The sequence below is a fragment of the Crinia signifera genome, chromosome 3, assembly GCF_055691185.1.
Source record: "Crinia signifera chromosome 3, ASM5569118v1, whole genome shotgun sequence".
NCBI lineage: Eukaryota > Metazoa > Chordata > Amphibia > Anura > Myobatrachidae > Crinia > Crinia signifera.
In genome coordinates this window covers 322,231,057-322,243,442 of record NC_139219.1, presented here as the reverse complement: position 1 = coordinate 322,243,442, position 12,386 = coordinate 322,231,057, and the positions used below count along the sequence as shown (strand labels likewise).

Here is a 12,386-nt window from a genome sequence, read left to right as displayed (position 1 = left end):
TTTATTTGTATTATTCCAAATGTTCAGCAGTCCATTAAGGACGTATGTTATTTGGAACAAAGGTGATTTATAAATCGGGGAGAAGTACCAAAGCATGGAGAGACAAAACATCAACCAATCAAGCTTCTATAATTTTTCAAACAAATTCAAAATCAATCCGGCGCACTCGCCTATTCAATCCGCCGTTACCGACAGCATTGATGACAGTCAGATCCAACCTTTTTTTTTTTTAAGTTGGATTTGTTTTATCGGAAACGGCCACAGATTTTGTAAATCACAGCTGTTTTTCTACAACGTGCGCCCGTTTTTGCAGATCCACGGACTTTCCAAAACTCAACAGTCTGAACATTGAATTCCAACTGTCGCGTTACTGTCGGATCGGACTAAAACGCCCCGGGATTGAATACTATAGCCTGTAAAATGTAAGACATTGATTGGTTTGAACTTATCTCTCTAAGCTGCTGATGGTATTGGTGGCAGTATGGGGTTGGGGGGGGGATAAGAGCGATTGCTGAATTTTGCGGCTGTTTAGCTTCGCGCGTGCAGGTTACAATCCGTATACATGCACAGTATTTTGATAATCGGTTGGCGCCCGAATTCGCACAGCAGCGAACAGGCCTGAATGACCCTCTAGGTCATTTTGGGGGGAATTTTAAATATTCCTCTACAAAAAATCTGCATCCTGAAACCCGTTCTGTATCCTGAGCCAGGCACCTTGTTTCCTTGTACAGGAATTGTATCCCAGACGGCAGAAAGATCAGGGTATACAGATGGGGCGGTGTTCCCAAATCTCCTCCGTCTACTATAAGTACCAGATTCAGCACATGATAATATACTTTGGCTGTATACAGAGAGCACATTGTCATCACTTCCCTGTACAGCTGGCATTCAGCATTCTCCCATGTTCCTCGCCTGGGAAAATCTGTAGCAGCAATGGAAGCCCTAGCGGGGATTTCTGTCTCTGAATGCCGCACTGACAAAGGCACAGAATTCCCTGTGTATTCCCAGCGACATGAAGCCCTGTAGCGGTAGATATTTGGCCTTATTATTGTCCTCACCCCCGGGGCTGTACACTGACCCCACGTCTCATACGCCATGTCCATAGGGTGTTCGGTGTGGCTATTACCATGTAAATAACATCCCAGGAGCACGGAACATTCCTGTATTGTACTCTGGACTGTGAGAAAGTCTCGTAAACTCGGGGAGCAGATCCCGGTGTCAGAGCAAAGAGACGCCTCAGATTCCTACAGTAAATATTAGCAACAGGTTCCAGCCTTAATGTGGAGAGACTGCGGGCAGACGGTGGGTGCAGCCGTTCTGTAGGCGCAACCCAAGAGACAGAAGCCTATCGATCTAGAACACAAGTTCTCAGACTCGGTGCTCAGGACAGTGCATGTTTTCCGGGTCTCCTCACAGAATCGCAAGTGAAATAATTAGCTCCATCTGTGAATCTTTTCAAATGTGTCAGTGAGTAATGAGTGCACCTGTGCACCTGCTGGGTGACCTGGAAAACGTGAACTGTGTGGGGACCGAATTTGAAAACCACTGATCTAGGAAATAGGACATCATTGAGGTGTGAGGAACTAAATCCATCAATTTGTATGCCTTACAATCTGGTGCAATGTAAGCTACTTTGACATTAAGGTGTATCCGTAACTGTGTATTCCTGCTCTGCAGAGAACATATGTAATTAGACATGGGCTTTGCTGATACGTAGGCAGTATGGATGGTGTAATGGTTAGCATTAGTGCCTCACAGCGCTGAGGTCAGGGGTTCGATTCCCACCATGGCCCTAACTGTTTGGAGTTTGTATATTCTCCCCGTACTTGCGTGGGTTTCCTCCGGGTACTCCGGTTTCCTCCCACAATCCAAAAATATACCGTAGTAACAAATTAACCCTAGAACAGTGATGGCTAACCTTCACACTCCAGCTGTTGTTGAACTACACATCCCAGCATCAGTTTTGGCATGGCCAAATAGTAAAACTGTAGCAGAGCATGCTGGGATGTGTAGTTCAGCAACAACTGGAGTGTCAAGGTTTGCCATCACTGCCCTAGAATGTCTGTGTGTACATGTGGTAGGAAATATAGATTGTAAGCTCCACTGGTGCAGGGACTGACGTGAATGTTCAAGTATTCCCTGTAAAGCGCTGCGGAATATGTTTGCACTATATAAGAAACTGTAAATAAATAAATAAATGTGTGATCACCCTCTCAGTCACTCACTGCAGGTGTCCATATTAGGAGGGAGAAGTGGCTTTAAGTGTACAGGCAGAGAGTGAGTGACAGATTTGCAGTCTTGCTTTGCAGAAATACACAGTCTGTATTGGTGGGTTTAGGTGGGTGCTAATGATGTCACAGTAACTTCGGTGCCTAGGTACTAATCTTTAGAGAGAGAGAGAGAGAGAGATAAAATACTAGGCAATCAGCTGCTAATTTTTTTTAAATTACAGTTATGAGCCTGTAACATGGCAGTTATGAGCTGATTGCCTGGTACTTTATCTCTCTCCAATAGTATATAGACCCTCAGTTTCAGCTAAAGATGTCAGAAGAAGCTTTAGCAGTTGAATGTTACAGTTAGCTGTGTACTATATATTTTACCTCAGAAAATCTTTATTTTGGAATTTATTGAGCACATAAATGTGAAATAAATGATATTCTTGGTCCACGGCTCTGGGGGTGTAATCTCTGCAGCCTCTAGTGGCTGCATCCAGTATTGCAGTAAATGTAATGAATTGCTGTAATACTAATCCAGAACAATCTAGTGAAAATCTTATACTCTAAACTGCAACGTTACCCCCATTCAGACACAAGCAGCGGTTGTGGCTTGTGATGCGCATGTCTGACCCGCCCTCAGTTCACCAGCGCTGCGCATGCAAATCATGGATGCCACCGCCAATTCCCCTTGATAACATGAAAATTTGCCCCGTTCCGAATTAACCCGAATTAGGCCCCATGGTGGAACAATTTACTTAGTTTTATATTTTTTTCTACTTTTAGCAAATGAGAAACTTTTGGCCCATTTTTGGGAACCACTGGCATATCCTAACCAATGCTAATAACACAGTTATGGGCACCACAGAAAATCAAAGGAACATGGGGAGAACGTAGACACCCCATGCCCTGGCCAGGACTGCACCTTGCAATGTATATTGCTGTTATAGGTATATAGTGTACATTCAAGTCAGGGGCTTGTGGGTAATACAGACTGCTACAGATAGTCAGAGGGACCAATTATTCCTGAATATTCCATCTGGAAAAGAAGAGAAAGCGAGAGACAACGCTCTCTAAGTGAAGTCAAATCTGTAAAATCTTATCCCAATTTTGGGGTGCTGGTAATGTGGGTACCGTATATATTATAAATAAGTGCTCATCAAAACATCTTTGTGGGTCATCTTGTGCTCAAATAACCAGGATATACCCGGGTGATGCCAGGTGTCACGGGTGCCATGTGAGGTATAATCCACATAGGTGATGCCATGTAGTTTCCGTAAAGAGGAAAGATAAACTCCAATTAAAGTTTTTAAGAGTTTATTAAGAACTCAAAGAAAGCTTAGCTTACATAAATGAATACACAGTAGGGGTGCCAGGACAGAGGCACTCTGTATTCTCTTATGGAAGCTACTCTGTTATTTATAATGTATACGGTACGCACATTACCAGCATCCCAAGATTGGGATAAGGTTTTACAAAACTTAGAGAGCGCTGTCATACCCTCCAACTGTACCGATTTTGCCGGTACAGTACCGTTTTTTAATGGTCTGTACCGGCAAAACACAAAGTGTACCGATGTACCGATTTCCAGGTCTTCAGCCAGCGTACAGTGTGTTATGGTGCGGTGGGGGCAGAACACTCGGTTTCAAACTACAAATCCCACGATTCCTTGCGTGAAAGCTGGTATCCGGTGTCATTGCCCAGCTTCATCAGCATGCACAGCAGTGACAGCACCTCACACATAGGTTCTGTGCTGTCTCCTCTCACTCACTACCTTCACCGCCCGCACATCGCCTCTCCAGCCCGGGGAACCGCCGCAGCGCCGCTACAATCCCACTGTCGTCCTAACCACCTCACGTGGCATCATAGCAGCGGATTAGACAGCGGCTTACTAGATATATATTTAATATATAAGCACTCACTTTTTATTTTAAATGTCTGGAAAGTGGGCGACGACGCCCACTTTACTTGTGACCACGCCCATTTTACTTGTGACCACGCCCACTTTCTGTGTGCGTACCGAATTTTGCCCTCCAGATGTTGGAGGGTATGCGCTGTTTCTCTCTCTCTACACCCTGAGACGGCACAACAATGTTTCACTGGAGAATATGTACATTTTATTTATTTATTACCAGTTTCTTATATAGCGCACACATATTCCGCAGCGCTTTACAGAGTATAGTTGAACATTCGCATCAGTCCCTGCCCCATTGGAGCATACAATCTATATTCCCTACCACATGTACACGCACACAGACATTCTAGGGTTAATTTTGTTGAAAGCAAATTGACCTACCAGTATATTTTTGGATTGTGGGAGGAAACCGGAGTACCCAGAGTAAACCCACGTAAGTACAGGGAGAATATACAAACTCTGCACAGTTGGGGCATGGTGGGAATTGAACCCATGACCTCAGTGTTGTGAGGCGGTAATGCTAACCACTACACCATCCAAGCCCCCTACACACTAGACACTAGACCTTTTTTTAAATGATATCAGTAATTTTGGCTATTCTAATTAATATCCTCTAAAAAATAGTTTAGTGTGTTTGCCCCATTGATACCAATGCCTTCTCCCGGCATTGTTAATGACCCCAGCCATTATTACTATACTGCCAATGAGGCATGCAACACTCGGGGGGCGGGTGATGTCACTGATGATATTGTTTACTAATATCGTTCAGTGTGTACACAATATCGTTTGCGCGGGACATTGGAAAACTTTAAGAATACATCACTGATGATATCGCTCAATGAACGAGTGTATACAAGGATTAGCTTATCTGACCAGCAGGATCTGTAACAGTGATGTTATGGAGCTCCAAACTCTGCTACACAAAGCTTAGCCAAAGAGTCTGGATCATAAAACTTCTGCTGTTACTTATGGTCGGTCAGTCTATCTATCTATATATCTATCTATCTATCTCAGTGTTTTTCAAACACTGTGCCGTGGCACACTAGTGTGCCCAGAGCTGATCTCAAGTGTGCCCCCAGATCTAGAGATGCCCACACCAGTTTACAGCCACCACCAGTTCAACAGTTATTTACTTTTACTGGTCTCTTCTTTTCATTTAAAGGGCCAATATATTTTATTTTTGTTACTTGTGCCCAATAGGTTTTTTTTTTTCCCTGTGGGTGTCAACGCGGGTCTCATGGTGTGCCTTGGCAATTTTAAAATCTTATTTAGTGTGCTGCAAGGTAAAACGGTTGAAAATCAGAGATTTATCTATATGTGACATTTGTTAACATTTATAAATATAGTGCCATATTATTTCACACTGCACGTTTATTATATAAATAGCGATAGATTAGATAGATAGATAGATACTGTATAGATAGATATATAGATAGATAGATAGATAGACAGACAGACAGATACTGTATATAGATAGATAGATAGATAGATAGATAGATAGTGTACTTAGATAGGTACTGTAGATAGATAGATAGATAGATAGATACTGTATAGATAGATACTGTATAGATAGATATATAGATAGATAGATAGATAGACAGACAGACAGATACTGTATATAGATAGATAGATAGATAGATAGATAGATAGATAGATAGATAGATAGATAGTGTACTTAGATAGGTACTGTAGATAGATAGATAGATAGATAGATAGATAGATAGATAGATAAATAGATAGATAGATAGATAGATACTGTACATAGATAGGTACTGTAGATAGATAGATAGATAGATAGATAGATAGATAGATAGATAGATAGATAGATAGATAGATAGATAGATACTGTAGATAGATAGATAGATAGATAGATAGATAGATAGATAGATAGATACTGTATGTAGATAGATAGATAGATAGATAGATAGATAGATAGATAGATAGATAGATAGATAGATAGATACTGTATGTAGATAGATAGATAGATAGATAGATAGATAGATAGATAGATAGATACTGTAGATAGATACTGTAGATAGATAGATAGATAGATAGATAGATAGATAGATAGATAGATAGATACTGTATGTAGATAGATAGATAGATAGATAGATAGATAGATAGATAGATAGATACTGTACATAGATAGATAATCATAGAACAGCATATAATGCAGTGATTAGTTGAAGATCTTTTCTGCCATTCTGAAGCTTGTAGTACTTATGCCCCCATGGCAGGACACCCCCTGGATGGGGACAGACGGGGACAAGCACTACAAGCTCCAGAATGGCAGCGTCTTCTGCAGGGAGCTGATTCGTCTGCTGATTTTGGGTCCGGACTATTCCAGGTGTTACCCAGTCCCCCCATAAAGCGAATGCTGCAGCACATGAGCCCAGCAGCTGGCAGCGTTGTCCCTACACAGTGTTCCCAGGCCGTGGGCACAGGACAGTAATACAGTAACTTGTGCAATAACTCCAGCACGGGACATAAGGTTCTGTGCTGACTTCTGTTACATGTCAGAGCATCATTACCAGATTTCCCAATAGGCAATAAAGTCATGCGGAAATAATACAAAATAAAAATAAGCAAATAAATATAATAATAATAATAGCAGCACATATGACATTATTGCAGACTGCTCATTCATTGCCTGGCACATGAATTCTGCTGCTAGAATAATACAGCACCACTGTAGCAAACAGAAAGTTCCCTGTGCACATCTGATCCCAAGCAGGGAAGTACAGATTGCCTGGCCATAGAGACTGAGTACTACAGACAGAACCTGAGCCCTTACCTCTCGCTGCCCTCTCTCCTGCTGTCAGCAGCACCACACTGTCACTGACTGACTGAGCGCAGCCTGCCCTGTCCTCCAAGTGTCTGACAACCCCTCGTGCCGTCTACACTGCACGGCCACGCCCACTCCTGCACTCAGACTCTCCTCTCACGTTCTCCCTATGGCTACACTGCTCTCCACTAACATTATAAGGCAGAATAGCCAGGGAGGGTGTATGACTATGTATATCTTACAGAATCCATGTGGAATAATGTGTTCTCTAGTTTCATTTATGGGGATATAAAGGATCCTAATTAATACATTTAGTTATATTGCTATGGTTTTATAGATGGTAAATAAGTAGCAGTAATTATATATATACTTATTTTAAGCTGTAGAACGTGTGGTGGCAGTGGTGGTGTTATTATTCCGTATAACACACAGTTGCTAATGATACCAGGAGATTATTAATATAACCAGTGCTATTTTTGAGCAGGAACCAGCAGGAACTCAGTTCCTGAACCTCTAATTAAATATGACATCATCAGGAACTGGGTTCCTCGACCTATTCTGTGCTAAAATGTACTTTCCATTAGATAAGTTTTATTTTAAAACCCTCCTGCCACCCGGCAAATCTTGCTAGTCTTCTCAAATTTTTATTGTCCATCCACGATAATCCGAAACGCTGGTGGGCAGGGCCAGGGCCACCAACAGCTGGGTGCTATGGGTACAGCTGTCCCAGGCCCCGGCCTCTGGAGGGTAGTAGTCCACAGCAGTAGTAGTCCACAGCACCACCCCCACACACCGCCTCCCCCACCGGGCAGCCCCCCAGCCAGGCATGCATGGTACACAGTGCAGCCTGCAGAGCGCCGAACCTAGGACACAGAGGGGCTCGGCGCTCTGCAGGCTGCACTGTGCCTGTGTTGTGTGTTCACCGAGAGGTCAGCTGAGGTGAGCTCCGGGGAAGGGGGGGGGTGCGGGGAGGGGTTGCGGGAGCGGGGAGGGGGTCACCCCAAAATTACTAGTGGCGGCCCTGGGCTGGTACACAGGAGACATCGTGCCAAGTAATGTCATTTTCCTTCACGGTCAGTCGCCACAAGGGTTGTGATGGCTTTCCTGCAGTGCACACTCTGAGCCAAAATGTATAGATACACCACTGCTGGGATCCATGGTGGCAGGTCTGAGTAAGAAAAAGAAGGTGGACAGGACTTAGGCCGACACCTGAAATAGGTGACAGGGTCAATATGTCGACACAAGCATGAGGTCTGAGTGTCAATAGATACACCCAGGGCTATTTTTCAGTAGGCTCCAGCAGGAACTGAGGCCCTTATTCTAGTTCACTCTTTCTGACAAAATATTTCTTAGATGGACAAAACCATGTCCACTGCAGGTGAGGCAGGTGTTACTTGTGCAGAGATAATTAGATTTGGGTGGGGTTTTACACCTGCCCCACCTGCAGTGCACATGGTTTTGTCCATCTAAGAAATATTTTGTCAGAAAGAGTGAACTAGAATAAGGGCCTCAGTTCCTGCTGGAGCCTACTGAAAAATAGCCCTGGATACACCCATAGGTGGAGCTAGACACACCCTTTGAGCAGAACCAGACACACCCCCTCAACAAACTTCTGCTACCACCTGCAATCTCCCTGAAGCTAATTTTCAAAAGCATGTTCCATCCTTGTCTGTACATTTGTATATACAGAGGGGAATATTGTTGTTGCAGCTCATTGGTTCAATGATTCATTCTTTCTGAAAAGTCTCGCATGTCCCACGTACACCTGCATGCCACGGAATATAGCACAGAAACTTAAATGAGATCCATTATTGCTTTTTCTCCAAACATACTCTAACCCGGCACGGACAGATGTGTTGGAATTCCATAGAAAAATAATGAACAATTGGATTTGGTGATAATTGCTGTCTTGCATTATTATTGCGCCTGCCATCAACCTTCTAATCATCCCACCTACATGGATAAAAGTAGCCACATTGCTGCTTGGTATCACCGTGTGCACCGCACTAAATATGGGCTAGAGAAAGCATATATAGTATGCATGGGGGTGGTATATAGGTCACAGTCAGTGACATCCGGCTTAAGAATTAACCCCCTTTAGTGCCATAGGTTCATGAGTTACCCCAGAAGGGTGACATCTGGCCTTTGGGCCACCATTTGGACAGCCCTGTTCCGTGCAGTGACTCGTCTGTATCCAGGCTCCCCTCTAACCTATTGCGCGGAGATGAATGTCATATATTAGACATGTAACGTCACGTCAATGGGGCTGTCAGCAATGACTGAGCTGACTCAGCACTGAGCTCTTACACCTTCTGTATACAGACACACAATACGGGATTTACCAGGATTAGCGAGCTCAGTGAGACGGACTCCTTCATGTGCGTCTTATTGATCTAGGGACAAGTGCACAGGAAGCAGAACTGGATACAATCCATAACATGGTGTATTATGTCGCTCTATAATTATCCCTGGTATAACTGCTCCTTGGGTTGTGTGTGTGTGTGTGTGTGTGTGTGTGTGACTACTAGGCCGGCGCAGGGATACATGCTGTATGCATGGGGCATTATGTGATGGGGCATTGATGAACTACAGTAGGCAAAGTATCCTCATGCCCTGGGGTTAGATACATTCAGGGGATGCACAGAAATAGATTAATTTTACTTTTATAGTTTATTTCTTCTACAGGACATCTATCTATCTATCTATCTATCTATCTATCTATCTATCTATCTATCTATCTATCTTTCCTTATGTTGCATTGATTGGTTAGTATAATTACGTGAGAGGAGGTTTATGTCGATCATACTCACTGCTGATGTCAGCCACATGTGTGTGTGTGGCCACAATGGGCAAAGATAGGGAATATAGAGCAAAGATAGGGAATATTAACCCTGTCATTCAGCTATTGCTCCATGTTTATGACTTATTCCGCATTCCCTGTGAGCACAGTGAGGACATACAAACACCACGCAGATTTCTACTTACATTGGGATTTAACTCATGGTGTTAGCTTGGCAATGCTTACCACTGTGCCACAGTAACCTGTCCACTCCTGCAATATTGCTAGTGAGGGCAGGGCTGCATGTGACAGGGGCAGTGACATGATGTGGAGGAGGGGAATGGGGCAGCAGGAAGCCACAGACTGAGAGTTACATAGTGGGAGGAGCAGGGTCCCCAGCAGCACAGAGTATATCAGGAGATGAGTGATGTGTCAGTGAGGACAGGGCTGCATGTGACAGGGGCAGTGACATGATGTGAGGAGGGGAATGGAGGCAGCAGGAAGCCACAGACTGAGAGTTATATAGTGGGAGGAGCAGGGTCCCCAGCAGCACAGAGTATATCAGGAGATGAGTGATGTGTCAGTGAGGACAGGGCTGCATGTGACAGGGGCAGTGACATGATGTGAGGAGGGGAATGGAGGCAGCAGGAAGCCACAGCCTGAGAGTTATATAGTGGGAGGAGCAGGGTCCCAGCAGCACAGAGTATATCAGGAGATGAGGGATGTGTCAGTGAGGACAGGGCTGCATGTGACAGGGGCAGTGACATGATGTGAGGAGGGGGATGGAGGCAGCAGGAAGCCACAGACTGAGAGTTATATAGTGGGAGGCGCAGGGTCCCCAGCAGCACAGAGTATATCAGGAGATGAGTGATGTGTCAGTGAGGACAGGGCTGCATGTGACAGGGGCAGTGACATGATGTGAGGAGGGGAATGGAGGCAGCAGGAAGCCACAGCCTGAGAGTTATATAGTGGGAGGAGCAGGGTCCCAGCAGCACAGAGTATATCAGGAGATGAGGGATGTGTCAGTGAGGACAGGGCTGCATGTGACAGGGGCAGGGACATGATGTGAGGAGGGGAATGGGGGCAGCAGGAAGCCACAGACTGAGAGTTATATAGCGGGAGGAGCAGGGTCCCCAGCAGCACAGAGTATATCAGGAGATGAGTGATGTGTCAGTGAGGACAGGGCTGCATGTGACAGGGGCAGTGACATGATGTGAGGAGGGGAATGGAGGCAGCAGGAAGCCACAGACTGAGAGTTATATAGTGGGAGGAGCAGGGTCCCAGCAGCACAGAGTATATCAGGAGATGAGGGATGTGTCAGTGAGGACAGGGCTGCATGTGACAGGGGCAGTGACATGATGTGAGGAGGGGAATGGGGGCAGCAGGAAGCCACAGACTGAGAGTTATATAGTGGGAGGAGCAGGAGATTAGGCTCTGGTCAGAAAGTTGCAGGGAGATTTTACTGTAGTATCAAATTCTCATATATATGAAACAAAGTTCATTCATTCAACATGTTTAAATAGACCATCACAACAATGCAGTTATAGTATTATCTCAGTCTCTTTGTTCCCAATGAGTGTAGTTTTTATATGTGAGCAGTCCTCATTTAAAGTTGAGAAATAAACAGTTTATCCTTTCACTTATGTCCAACCTTAAATGATTTATGTTTTTTACTAGTTACTATTTTTACCAGCTAATTATTCGGCGATGCCTCACATCGTTATTTAACTGCATTCTTATGTGCATTGTCCAGTGTACAACATTACTGCCATAACTGAGTGTGTGTATATACATTACTGCTAGGTTTCAGTTGCTAGGTAGAAATTGTAACAAAGATTTGACAATGTCATTTTATTTTTCCATATCACAATGTCAGCGTTATGCACTGGTAATACAGGTTATGTCTAGTTTCATTGAAAGACTAGTCTGCAACCTTGTGATTGCCTCTGTGTTTGTGCATGGGTGTGAGAGAGAAAGAGATGTAGTTTCACTCGCTGCCAACAGATGGCAGTGTTTTGGAGGGACACAAACAGACACTAGACATATACAAGGGTGGATCAATAAGTATCTGTTTGATAGGTGGCGTTACTGAGGAAAGTTGGTATTACTATCGTTGACTACCATTTTTCACACAACCCCATACCAGATTTCAGATTGAGTCATAGCTTAATTTTTTTCTCCAACTCAACAATGGACCAGATCCCTCAACCGGAATTGTTGCGGCCAAATTGCATGAATAGCGCTACGAATTGTTGCCGCATCCACCGTACTCGCCCGACTTGGCTCCCTGCGACTTATTTCTGTTCTTTAACCTGAAAACTTGGCTCGCGGAGAAAAACAATTCGTATCGCAATTCATGCAATTTGGCCGCAACAATTCCGGACGAGGGAGCCGGTGCATTGTCGTGGTGGAAAAAAAAACTAACCTATGAATCAATTCTGAAATCTGGTATGGGGTTGTGTGAAAGATGATGGTACGCGATAGGAATACCAACTTTCCTCAGCAACCGCACCGGTTTTCAAACACAGGTACTTATTGATCCTCCCTCATATATAGATGATATATAGATATATATTAATAAAAGTCTAACTACTCCTCACCTCTATGGGGGGGGGGGGGGCACTTAAAGTGTATTGCGCACAGGTGGGTACTAGATGGCACAATTCAATTGATTGCTCCAATAGGGAACCCACC

General features: G+C 44.2%; 1 protein-coding gene across 3 annotated transcripts in view; it reads right to left on the bottom strand.

Annotated features, from left to right (window-relative positions):
- The window catches only part of FAM167A (family with sequence similarity 167 member A), a 62,068-nt gene that overhangs the window by 21,493 nt on the left and 28,189 nt on the right, over positions 1 to 12,386 (bottom strand). Inside the window, exon 1 of one of the 3 annotated variants that reach the window (XM_083178774.1) lies at positions 6,923 to 7,078. The exons of the other annotated variants lie outside the window; for them this stretch is intronic. The gene's annotated coding sequence lies outside the window, so the exon portion shown is untranslated. Of the gene's footprint in view, positions 1 to 6,922; positions 7,079 to 12,386 lie in introns of those variants that run through there. 3 annotated transcript variants of the gene reach the window in all.